General features: G+C 43.1%; 1 pseudogene across 1 annotated transcript in view; it reads right to left on the reverse strand.

The window, feature by feature from the left end:
• The window catches only part of LOC146523685 (peroxisomal acyl-coenzyme A oxidase 3-like), a 39,196-nt pseudogene that overhangs the window by 15,929 nt on the left and 10,389 nt on the right, over nucleotides 1–12,878 (reverse strand). The window lies entirely within an intron of this gene.

The following is a 12,878-nucleotide window of genomic DNA, read 5'->3' on the forward strand; positions in this document are numbered from 1 at the left end:
AACGAAAATAACACCATTTTTCTTTTATTTAAAATAAATAGTCTTTTCTATGCATCTTCCTTTCTGTAAGGGCCGTGCAGCCCACGTCGTAGGCTATTCACAGCGCACAAGTGAGCGATAGCAGAGTCCAGGCAGGGTAGGTTGACATGAGGATTTGTGACAGAAGAATAGCAGTAAGAGTGAAAAGGAAAGGTTTATCTGGTGGAAGTGAGACCTGCTGACAGGATGACAAGCTGGAGGTGGCAGAGTGGAAGATACTAAGGTTTCTTTATTGAGAGTGAAGAGAATGGACCAAATTAGAAATGACATAAATTAGAGAGACAGCACAGGTCAAGCATTCTGGAGACAAAATTAGACAGACATGCAAGCAACAGGAAAAGAGGAACCACAGAAAAGATTTATATGTCCTCCAGTAAGGGAAGACGTGTAGAGGGCTGCTGTAGCAAGAGGATGCTTGGGACGGGGTGAGACGGACATATCTGCTGTGGTGCAGCTGAAAAAAAGTTACTTGAGCGACGACGTCATCTGAGCTTGAAAAATGATCAGGTACTAGAGATGGGCAGAGCGAGGCGTGTACTGAGGTTTCAAAACAATCTGAATCCCATCTCCACAGTGACACCTGCTGGCCAATTTGGCTATTGCAACCCCGTGACAATCTATGAAACCGTAACACAGACAAGTCCTAACAAAGCTACTTATTGCACCAGACTGTCAATAATGGTGACCACCACACACAAACAAGGCAAGAAAATATTGAGCCTGTTGCAACTGTAATGAACAGGGATGGGAATTGAGAAAACCAGTTCCCAGTAGTCCAATTCCTTGGAATTTTAGTCTGCCTATCGATCCCACTTGTCAGTTCTAGCACTCGCACTACAATCAGCTGATTTCAGTCTGCAGGTCAGAGGAGGAAAACAGCAAGATTTACATTTATTGCACAAAAGGATGAGATAAACGGTAAAGTGGGAAACTGCATGCAGGACAGAAACAACCGCAGAATGTTCCTCGCACAACTTTGATTCTTTGCTAGCATCTGCCAATAGAGCATGCTAACGCAAAGCTAGCTAAGAACACAGTGAAAGCTGAATGAATGCCGAGCCCAGCAGCCATCTTTTCTTTTTGCAGTCAGCTTTGAATTCTACTAAGACAAAGACCTTAGAGATGGAAGATTTGTGCTGGAGTGTGGAGTTGTAGCCTCGTTGTTATTTTTTATTGTTAGCTTTTTTACAGAGCAACTTGCAACTAATGTAACAAGTAGTATAATAAATAACCTTTTCCCAGAGTAATTAAGTATCATACTGCATTACTTTTAAGTGAAGTGTTCTGTGAAACGTGTAATAATGGCTTTTTTAATTAACAACTCTAATCACAACAATACAGAGCCCCTCTGATGACATTGTCCAAAAAATAAATAAATTCTGGCCACAAAATACTATTTCGTGCCCTCGAAATAATGTCTCTCCGTAAAAATGGTTCCTTGGTTCCTTGCATTGCCAGGCTTTTCAAAATGCATTTGTAGCTCATTCCCAGCCTAATAAAACTCATTCATACGGTCTCTGGCCATGGTGAATAGGTTTAGCCTACTCTTATGCTTATGTCTCTACGCAGCTGTCCAGGAATTGTATCAATATGGTGTGCACACGTTATCTATTTCATTGCCACAAATGCGTAATTCGTTGCCACGTTATACCGAATTCGTGCCCACAAATTAGCATTTCGTGCACACGTTATACCTATTTCGTGCCCTCAAAATAGTATTTCCTGGCCACAAATAAGTATTTCATGGGCACGTTATACTAGGGCTGGGCATTACCGTATTGTGTGTGTATAACCTCTTTTTAAGTTATGTGGATATTATACATGGTTATGCTGAGGATATGTCGGCCAATTTCCACTGGAAATGCCTTTTGATTAAACTGTCAGCAAGGAATTTGCATTTGCACTGTTAAATGTTTATATAAATGCACATAAAAAACATCTGCTTGTTTAAGTGAAAATACATTGATGGGGTTTTTTTGGGTTGTTTTTTTTTTTTTTTGCACTAATAAAATTGTGGAGTTGTAAAGTATTTTGTTTAGTGTCACTCATATCGTCAGTTATATTGTTATCGCAAATTTTCAAATGTATATTGTGATAAATATTTTTGGTCATATTGCCCTGCTCTAGAACTGGGCGATATGACCCAAAATTCATATCTCGATTTTTTTTAGCTGGATGGCGATATAAGATATATATCTCGATATTTTTTTTAAAGCCATAAGGTAAGAACAAAAAGAGAGTTCTTAGTCAAAGCTGTGTCCCAGATGTCACACGGGCACTTATTAACATACAGTGTAGATGTACATGAAAAAAACTACTCAAAAATAAATTATGAGCATTTATTAAATAATCATGCTCCATAAATAAAAGAAAACTATGTTGTTTTTGTGCATAACAAAGAGCTCACAATTGTGCAGTCAAAATGTAAACTAAAAGACGCAGAGCATAATAACAAAGACAGATTTCACAGCTGCTCTGTTCCCAACTTCTACTGTGTGACTGACAGCCTGGAGTTTGAAATCCTCTTTGTAACCATGTCTCTTAACAGGTGCCATTTATGGTCCTTATACACACACAATACGGTAATATTACGTTGAAGCACAGTACGTATCACTCCGCGAGGCTCCTCGGTAGCCGTAATGCTCCGACAATCCATCAAGCCGGTGCAGCTCCGTAGCTTACCAAAGTTGTACTAAAACATTTTTTGACAGATTGCTGAGCGCCGTGTACCACATAAAATCGGTTCGCGGTCATCAAGCACAACCAGAATTCATACATAAGGCGCGCTGTCAACTTTTGAGAGAATGAAAGGATTTTAGGCCGTACATAGCGTTAGCGTGGTTAGCTCGTTAGCGTGGTTAGCTCGTTAATACGTTGATGCCGTCCAGCCCCACGCACGGGGCGATGCGCTGTAACTCGTTAACGGAGATTTGCCGTGTCCATCTTGTCGCTGCCTGCAGGTGAAGCAATGGGGGAGGAGGGGGAGTTGTGTTCAGTGAAGGAGAGGCGAGGCCGAGTAATGTTGCGTAAAGACAAAAGTGGACGAAAGAGAGGCAAACCTGTGGCTCCACAACTATAATTATAACGTAACATAGACTATATCGATATAAAAGATATTGTCACATCTTATATCTCGTATAAAAATATATCGATATTTTTAAAAAACTCGATATATCGCCCAGCCCTACGTTATACTATTTCGAGGGCACGAAGTAGTATTTTGTGGACACAATTTATTTATTTTTTGGACCATGTCATCAGAGGGGCTCCGTACAACAAAGAAGGTAAACACCTCAACAACTGTGGACACACATCTGACCCACAGCATGGAGTTAATCTGCATGACTGTCATTTCTTTCCTGCTGCTTAGCAACGGCGGTGACTCTCAAAACAAAGTGAACAAGAACCCAGTGAGAATCGATAAGAGAACAGATAAGGTATCGAACTGATATTGATAATAGAATCAGAATCGCTACATTCTTATCAATTCCCATCACCAGTAATGAACAGTGTGCTTCAGCAAAATCCTCCCTCTGTTAACATTTGTGTTGCTCACAAAAACGCAATACAATAAAACATAAATGATAATATTAAGTATAACCATAGGTTTTTTGTTAGCTTGCTCACAGCCCTCAGAACTTTCTAGGAGCTCATGTCATCAGGTTTCCTCTACACACTGTCAAGTAAAGCTGGTAGCTGGAAGGTGTTAAGTTTTATTTTTAATTAATTTAAAATTATATTTAAATGAAAAAATGTAATTTGTTTCCTTCTTTATAAAAATAAACATTTGTTTACAGGGTCTAATTCTGATCAGGTGTAACAGTCCATTTCATGCACGTCCATCAGTTAAATCATCCTCGGCTGAAGCGCACCGAAATCTAGTTCACTCTGAGTCACGTGACCTGGATGATTTGAACCACACTGAAACATCAGCACCTCAGAAGCTCGACACAGTGTCAAAACAGCAGTATTGAGCTTCACATCCCCATCAGTTACTAGAAACTTAGCTGTGAGGTCTCCTATGGCTCTAAACACTGTTGGAGTGGATGGCCTTATTTCAATAGCTACCTGACAACACAAATGCTCTTGGACTTGCTAATAGTTAGGGATGGGTATCGTTTAGGTTTTATCCGATACCTGTGCCAAACTGGTACTTTTGAAACGGTGCCGGTGCTTAAAGAATGGAGAACACAAAATTGGTCCAAAAACCTCTCATGTTCAGCTGTTTTTTTGTAAAAAGATAACAATGTTAGTGTTTCTACTCTGGTCGAAAGAATCCACGCTTCGTACTGATGTCCACAATTCTTTTATTCCTCTCACAATCATGGAGCACCATGAAAACTAGAAACAAGTAAAATAATATCAATAGCACATATAATATTCATCTCAGCCACTTATTTCCTTTCACAAAGTGCATAAGTGTTAAACAGATAACAGCATAATGACTTTTACCGTGTACGCCTTGAAAATCCAGCAGTAGAAAAGTTGTACATTCCAAAAAAAGTCAGCCGTGTTACCGTTCTGTCTTGTCTCTCCCGCGCACAACTTCCGGTTCCCGCGACTCACAGGAAGTGACTACTTCACAATAATTTTTTAACAGAAACATTTCTTATAAGAAAGATGCATCACTGGATTCATAGATTATCTTTTGCTACTGCAAATGTACACAAGCATGAGAAGCAAATAAAGAAAACAAATAGAAAACAATAACGATCTCAGACGCGCTTTGGTGTTGTCATGGCAACCCACACAAACATTTCAGCGTCAGCTACACTCCCACCAATTACCTTTGATTATTACAACTGTGAACGTAAATACACTGGCATTGCTCATTAAATCAATGGTAATTCCCAAGAACCATGTTGTTGTTTTAAAACACTCTTGCATTGACATAAACAATATTCTTTTCTCAACAAATGAATTCAACAATATGAACAGTAGAATTTACATCTCCATAACATGTGCATGAAGTACAGCATAATGACAACTTCTATTTTAGAAGGGAAATCTAATCAATGAATAACATTTTCCCAATTTTAGCTGTTTTTCAACAGGACCACTAATTTCTGAATGGGTCTCTGAATGATGGAGGGTTGGACGAGGCGTTCGCCTCCCTTTCCTAACTTCCGATCACCAGTCTGGATTGTCACCTTCCATACAAGTCCATCATCATCCTCATGTGCTTCCACAACCCTAGCGAGTTTCCATTCATTGCGAGGAACATCTTCCTCTTTGAGAATCACAATGTCACCCACCTCCACATTGCGTCTTGGTGTATGTCATTGCTGTCTCAGAGCAATATTGGCCAGGTATTCCTTTCTCCATCTGTGCCAAAATTGCTCAGTCAGATACCTGACCCTTCTCCACCGTTTCTTAGCATACAGGTCCTCCTTGACAAATTTACCTGGAGGTGGAAGTGGGATTGAGGATTTCATGGTGATCAAGTGGTTCGGTGTGAGTGGCTCCAAGCTTTTGGGGTCATTGATGTTATCAACAGTGAGTGGGTGGTTATTCACGATGCACATAGCTTCATAAAGGAATGTCCTTAATGAAGCATCATCCAACCTTCCCACACTGCAGGCAAGGACTGTGCTCAGTACGCTTCTCACTGTCCGGATTTGACGCTCCCATGCGCCTCCAGCATGACTAGAGTGGGGCGTATTCATCTGGAAGTCGCACTGATTTTCTGCTAGGTATGCAGTCACTCTTTCCTTATCAAGTTCTTTCAGAGCCTTTGCCATCTCGTTTCTTGCCCCCATAAAGTTAGTTCCCTGATCAGACCTAATGTGCCTAACAGCTCCACGAAGGGCAATGAAGCAGCGCAAAGCGTTGATGAACGCGTCAGTCGTCAAATCCTCCAACATCTCTATATGCACTGCCTTGAGCAAAAACATGTAAAGAGGAGGCCGTACCGTTTTTGGTCTTTGCGACCTTGTTTGGTGTGAAAAGGACCAAAGCAGTCCATACCACAATAAGTGAATGGTGGTGTGGGATCAACACGGTCACTAGGTAGATCTGCCATCCGTTGCTCCTCTGGTGGCGCGCGGGCTCTCCTGCACTGTACGCACTGCCTGATGTATTGGGCTACAGCCTTACTTCCACCAGCAATCCAGTAACCATTGGCTCTCAGTGCATTGAAGGTTTGTCCTCTGCCTTGGTGTTGTATCTTGGTATGATGGTGTGCAATGATGAGGTTTGTAACAGCACCATCTTTAGGAAGGATCACTGGGTGTCTTAACTCGAGAGGCACAGATGCCTTCCTCAGTCTTCCTCCTACTCTCATTATGCCATCTTGGAGAAATGGGTCTAGCTGAAAGAGTTGGTGGTTGCAAGGCAGTCTTCCTAGTTTCTGGCTGAGTGTGTTTAACTCCTCTTGAAAAGCATCTTGTTGTGCAAGCTTGACAAGAGTCTGTGCAGCTTGCTTTCTCTCTTCCACGTTTAAAGGCTCAGCAGTCCTGATCCTCTTTGCCAGCCGCTGGATACGAGCAATGACGTTGACAGCTGTAGTCCATCTTGAGAACCGCAGCAGATGCTTCTGGATGTCAAACTGCCTTGCTACATCAACCTTCAACACCTGAGTAGTCCTCACCTCTGGGTCCCCCACCAGCAAATCTGAAGTAGCCTGTTTTGTGGCTATCTCTCTTTCCCATAGAAAGCTGGGACCAGAGAACCAATTTGACTTGATGAGGTCAGCTACTTTGAGGCCTCTCGAGGCATGATCAGCAGGGTTTTCTCCTGTGTCAACATAATACCATTTCCGTGCATCGGTGGTTTCTCGAATTCTCTGCACGCGGTTTGCCACGAACACATGCAACCTTCTTGCTTCATTATTGATGTAACCAAGCACGACCTTTGAGTCTGTCCAAAAATATTCGTCATCAATCTTGAGCTCTAGCTCCTCCCTTAACATGCTGCTCACAGTTGCCGAGGTTACTGCTGCAGTTAACTCAAGTCTCGGTATGGTAACTATTTTGGTTGGTGCAACCCTCGCCCTTCCCATGACCAAGGAGCAGAATACCCTTTCTCTGCTTACCACTCTGATGTAAGAGCACTGGCCGTACCCTTGACTGCTTGCATCGGAGAAATGATGAAGCTCGGCTTTCTGAATCTCACCATGGCTGTCAGGTATGAAGCATCTTTGAATTTCAATTCTTTCCAGGTTCTCCAAATCCTTCATCCAAGTCTCCCACCTTAACTTCAAGCCTTTGGGTAGTGGCTCATCCCACCCTGTGCCTCTCTGACACATCTCTTGCAGCACTCTTTTCCCTTCAAGAATGACTGGGGCAAGAAACCCCAAAGGGTCATACAAGGAGGCCACAATTGAGAGAATCCCTCGACGCGTTGCTGGTTTCTCCTCAAGTGACACCTTGAAGGAGAAGCTATCATTTTCAATGTTCCACCTTATATCTAGCACTCTTTGAACTGGTAAATCATCGTGATTAAGATCAACATTCTTTACCTCCGTAGCACGCTCTGCAACATCAACAGAGTCAAGGACCTCTCGGCTATTGGAGAGAAATTTGTGAAGGTGCAGCTTTCCTTTGGCACACATGGCTTGGGCTTCTTTGACCAGTTCAATTGCCTTACCCACCGACTCTACACTTATGAGACCATCGTCGACATAGAAATGCTTCTGGATGAAGCTAGCTGCGGAGGGGTACTCTTTCTCACATTGGCTGGCAAGGTGTTTCATGCCATAATTGGCGCAGCCAGGGGAGGATGATGCTCCAAACAGGTGAACCTTCATGCGGTACTCTCTGGGTTCAGAGTTTGTGTCTCCATTTTCCCACCAGAGAAACCGCAGGTAGTCTCTATCATCCTCGTTCACATGAAACCTGTGGAACATTTTCTCCACATCACACATGACTGTGATGGGATGTTTACGGAAGCGGCACAGCATGGCTGTTAGGCTATTTGTGAGGTCAGGTCCTGTTAGCAGATGGTCGTTTAAGGAGGTGCCTTCATGTACCTTGCAGAGCAGTCGAAAACCACTCTGATTTTGCCTGGTTTTCTGGGGTGGTAAACTCCTTGATGTGGGATATACCAGACTTTCCCCAGCTCTGCTTGGTTTTCCACTTTCTCTGCATCTCCATCCTTGAAGACACCTTCCATAAATCTCACGTAGTCTATTTTGAATTTGGGATCTCTGTCCAGCTTCCTCTTTAGATGCTTCAGCCGTACTAACGCCAGCCTTTTGTTGTCTGGGAGATGCGGACGTGCTTTGAAAGGGAGAGGCATCTCCAGGTGACCATCCTTATTTTGTTGGATTCTGTCTTTCAAGATCTGCAGGAAGGAAATATCTTCTTGAGATATGCTTCTGTCACCAGGTTTTGTGTCTGCAAAATCGGACTCCAGGGCCTTGATGACAGCAAATGGTGTTATGGGTGGCACCTCTCTGACAGACACTCGATGGCAAAAACCAGTCACATCTTTAGCCTGCACACGCTGTGGTGCGCTTCCCACAATACTCCAACCAAGGTCCGTCTCAATAGCATAAGGCTCATAGTCGCCCCCAGTGATGACCCTTCTTGGAATTAATGCTCTGGAGCAGTCGTATCCAATCAACAATCCAACACCACAGTCCATCAACGGGGGTATATCCTGGGCCATGCTTACAAGATGTTTCCATTTGTTGGCTGTCTGGCAAGTGGGAATATGTGTGCGGTCAAGAGGAATGAAGTCCCTTGTGTAGGCAGGAAGCAAACTGATGGAAACATTAGAGGAAAATCCTCTAACTTTGAGCTCGCATACTCTTTGACTCTTCACGACTGAGTCTCTCCCCATCATGGTGGAAAGTTTAAGTTTCACTGGTTCCATTGTTGCTTGTAGCTTTTCGCACACCTCCTGATCAACAAATGTGTGACTGCTTTGAGTGTCCAATAGTGCATACACTAGGGTTTCAGTGTCCGGAGCACTAAGTGTTGAGATCCACACTGGGACTATCATCGACGTACTCCCACCTTCACCTCCACTTACACAACATGATAATGACGACATACTTTCTTCAACTGCGCCTTGTGTTGATGCTGCTGTAGAACGATCTTCATGCAATGGCGTTGGGTGACTCTTTCTGCATATGCCACACATGGCCCTGTTCCTACAGTCTTTAGAATTGTGACCCTTTCTTAGACATGCAAAACACAACTTATTTTCAAGTATGCATTTTTTCTTATCCTCTACAGACATGTCCATAAGCCTCTTGCATTTATGTATGGAATGGTTCTCACTACAGCAAATACACTGGCCATTATTGGAATTTTGTGTTGGTGTGGTCCATTTCTTTGGTTTCCCTGCATCTCCCAACTTGATTTCACCAGGGTCAGATTTGGCGGTGGAGCTTGATGGAATTGGGGGTTTCACATTTGTGGCAAACGTGTTTGCTTTTGAACGCTTCATCTCTCTTGGTGGTGCCTCTGCAGAGTGCCTTAAGGCATGTAAGGATGACACTGGATTGCATGCTACGCGTGACTCCTTAGAGATAAAGGAAGCAAACTCATGAAAGCTTGGATAGTCGTTGCCCCGATCTAGCTGCTCTGTGACATAACGGTTCCATCTAGATGTCACCCAATCAGGAAGCTTGACTAGTATTTTCTGATTCTCCTCACAGTCGTTAAGAACCTGTAAGCCCTTTATGTGAGGCATGGCATTACTACATGTTTGGAGGAAATCACTGAACTCTCTTAACTTGAGATATTCCTTTCCACCAATCTTCGGCCACCCATTTAGCTTCTCTCTGAAAGCCCGCTGCACTACAAAGGAATGGCCATATCTAGCATTTAACCTATCCCATGCTTGTTGATAGGCTTCTTCATCTTTTCTGTAGAAGCTGCCTTCAAGAGAGGATTTTGCCTCACCTGCTATGTACTTTTGCAGGTAGAATAGCCTGTCTGCAGGGTCAGAGCATCGTCTCTCTATGAGGGCTTTGAAGCTTATGCTCCATTCTGTAAACTTCAGAGGATCGCCCGAGAATACAGAAGGTTCTGGAGTTGGCAAGCGAGTGAGAGCTAATGACTCTTGTAGCGATTGGACCAATGATGTCTCATTTTGCACAACCTGCCGTTCTTGATCTGGGATGTGGTGAGCGAAGGGGTGAGCATCACTCACTTTGCTGAATGGAGGACTGCGTGTCCCATCCCTTCCCTCTTCTTCAGTGTAGACATTTAGCTTTGCCTGAATTACATCAATGTCCCTCTGATTTTCAAGTTTTCTCAACTGCTGACGTTGAGCTTCGATGGCAGCTTCCATATCAATTTCGGCTCTCTTTGCAGCCAGCTGAGCAGCCACTTCCGCCCTCATAGCTGAAATGCTAGGTGACTCTGAGAGATGGTTAGAATTGTGACAGCTGGGTGCAGTAACTCTGGAGGCTGTGGATCCATATATGGACCTAGCGTATTCATTATCAAGTAGCATGCGTAGCCTTGATCTTTCTGCCACCGTGTCAAACTCACCTTCGTCTTCAGTCAGACGCACTCTCATCAGCTGCAGCAAGTCGGCCGTCACGGCTGAGCATGCATCGATCTTTCTTCGAATTTCTTGACTTGGTGAGGTTTGGAGTCGAATTCTGTCATACTGTTCCTTTAATTCAGACTCTAGCTTCTCAGCCTCATCCATCATATCATACATGTCACTCTCAGAGCATACTTGCTTTAACCTTGTGCGAATGTCTCTTACGTTGCTTTTCCATTTCTCATATGTTGCTTTGAACCTCTTCTCCTTTTGAGTTAACTCTTGATCTTTCAGTTCCTGCATTTTTGGCGTTAATCGCCTTTCACGAGAGGATTTTCTTGTTTTTGTCTCAGATTTCTCAGACACTACACTTTTTTCCTCTTCCAAATCAACTGCATCTTGTACTTCTGACATAACATCAGGGTGACTATGACAATCTTTAGACATTTTCAGACTTTAAAGGGGGTATCTTATGAAGAGGACAAGATATATAAGGTAATTACAAGAATGGAATGGATGTAATAGGTGGAGAATTATTAAAATTAACACAAAGGCACTTAGATTCTTACGTATGACAGCAAATAAATCTTCAATTTCAGCCTTCATGAAGCTTGCAAACAATAGGTAAGAAAACAACAATTTCCAGAACTTTCACAGATTGTCCTTTTTTTTTTTTCACACAGTCTGAAATTTGAACACTATTAATTTCTTGTCCATTATAGCAAATTTGTAGCTCATGTTCTATCCATCAACTCATGAGGTATAATAACTGCGCAATATAGCCTGAGGACTCACGCTTTAGCCTGAAACCGCTTCTTGGAGTGTCCGCTGAATCTGCAGCTCCCGATTGGTTGTTACAAAATGCAAAGCAACGTGTCCACTGAAGCCTGTAGCTCGCTGCAGGATGAGAAGCAACCGATACCTGTAGCTTGCTGCAGGATGAGAAGAGCTTTGCACACCGAAGCCTGTAGCTTGCTGCAGGAGGAGAAGCACGTTGCAAACCGAGACCTGTAGCTTGCTGCAGAATGAGAAGAGCTTTGTACACCGAAGCCTCCAGATGGATTGGGCCATGTTTTCACTGTTTCTACTCTGGCCGAAAGAATCCACGCTTCGTACTGATGTCCACAATTCTTTTATTCCTCTCACAATCATGGAGCACCGTGAAAACTAGAAACAAGTAAAATAATATCAATAGCACATATGATATTCATCTCAGCCACTTCTTTCGTTTCACAAAGTGCACAAGTATTAAACAAATAACAGCATAATGATTTTTACCGTGTACGCCTTGAAAATCCAGCAGTAGAAAAGTTGTACATTCCAAAAAAAGTCAGCCGTGTTACCGTTCTGTCTTGTCTCTCCCGCGCACAACTTCCGGTTCCCGCGACTCACAGGAAGTGACTACTTCACAATAATTTTTTAACAGAAACATTTCTTACACAAGCATGAGAAGCAAATAAAGAAAACAAATAGAAAACAATAACGATCTCAGACGCGCTTTGGTGTTGTCATGGCAACCCACACAAACATTTCAGCGTCAGCTACAGTTAGCCTTTTCTGCAGCTATGGGGCATATATGGTATCATTCTTGGCTGGAAGCAGTGCTTAATCAATGGGAAAAAAAACAAAAACAAAAAAAAACACAAAACACAAAACTTCTCATGTTTAACTGTTTTTCACTTTTTCTTTGGTCATTTTAGCCTTTTTGGCCAGGGTGAAGGGAGTATCTGCCATCAAACAAAAAGACAGCCGCATGTAACTACGACGGTGTTTGCTAGTTCACCTTACATTAATGTAATAACGTGGTTAGCCTACTCAACGTACACTACACACGAACAACATTAAGCTACTCACCCAGAGAAGAACGGCTGCTGCTGCCATCATCATCCGTCATCATTTCTGCTACACTGGCAGGGCTAGGGGCCAGGACTCTCCTCTTCGGGTTTTTGGGGGATGATGCTAACTTCGGGACCAATAACAGGCACCACACCCACAGTAGATGTGCTCGGTGTGAGGTCTCGCAGCAAGCTATCAAATACGGTGCATTTCTCGGCTTTTAAAGAAAAAAAAACAACGCTATGCGTCGCCAGGTGTTTCATCAGATTCGAGGTGTTACCTCCTTTGACAGTATCAGCTTAAAGCACTTGTTGCAGGCTGCTGAGTTTGCATCTTTTGCTGTGAAGTACAGCCAGACTTTGACCGCTTCGCTTTGGGCATTTTTAATCTGTAGCTCTGCTCTAAAAGAACGTACGTACCTGGGCCCGCCTACTATCCTTGGAAACGTAACATGATTGGCTAGAATCTAAAGTGTATCACAGCTCAGAAAAAAAAAGCACCGAAATGTGCGCTGCTTTTCGGTCTGGTTACTGCCGTTTATGTCAGAACCGGTGCCA

The sequence above is a fragment of the Neolamprologus multifasciatus genome, chromosome 3 (assembly GCF_963576455.1).
Source record: "Neolamprologus multifasciatus chromosome 3, fNeoMul1.2, whole genome shotgun sequence".
In the NCBI taxonomy this organism is placed as follows: Eukaryota; Metazoa; Chordata; class Actinopteri; order Cichliformes; family Cichlidae; genus Neolamprologus; species Neolamprologus multifasciatus.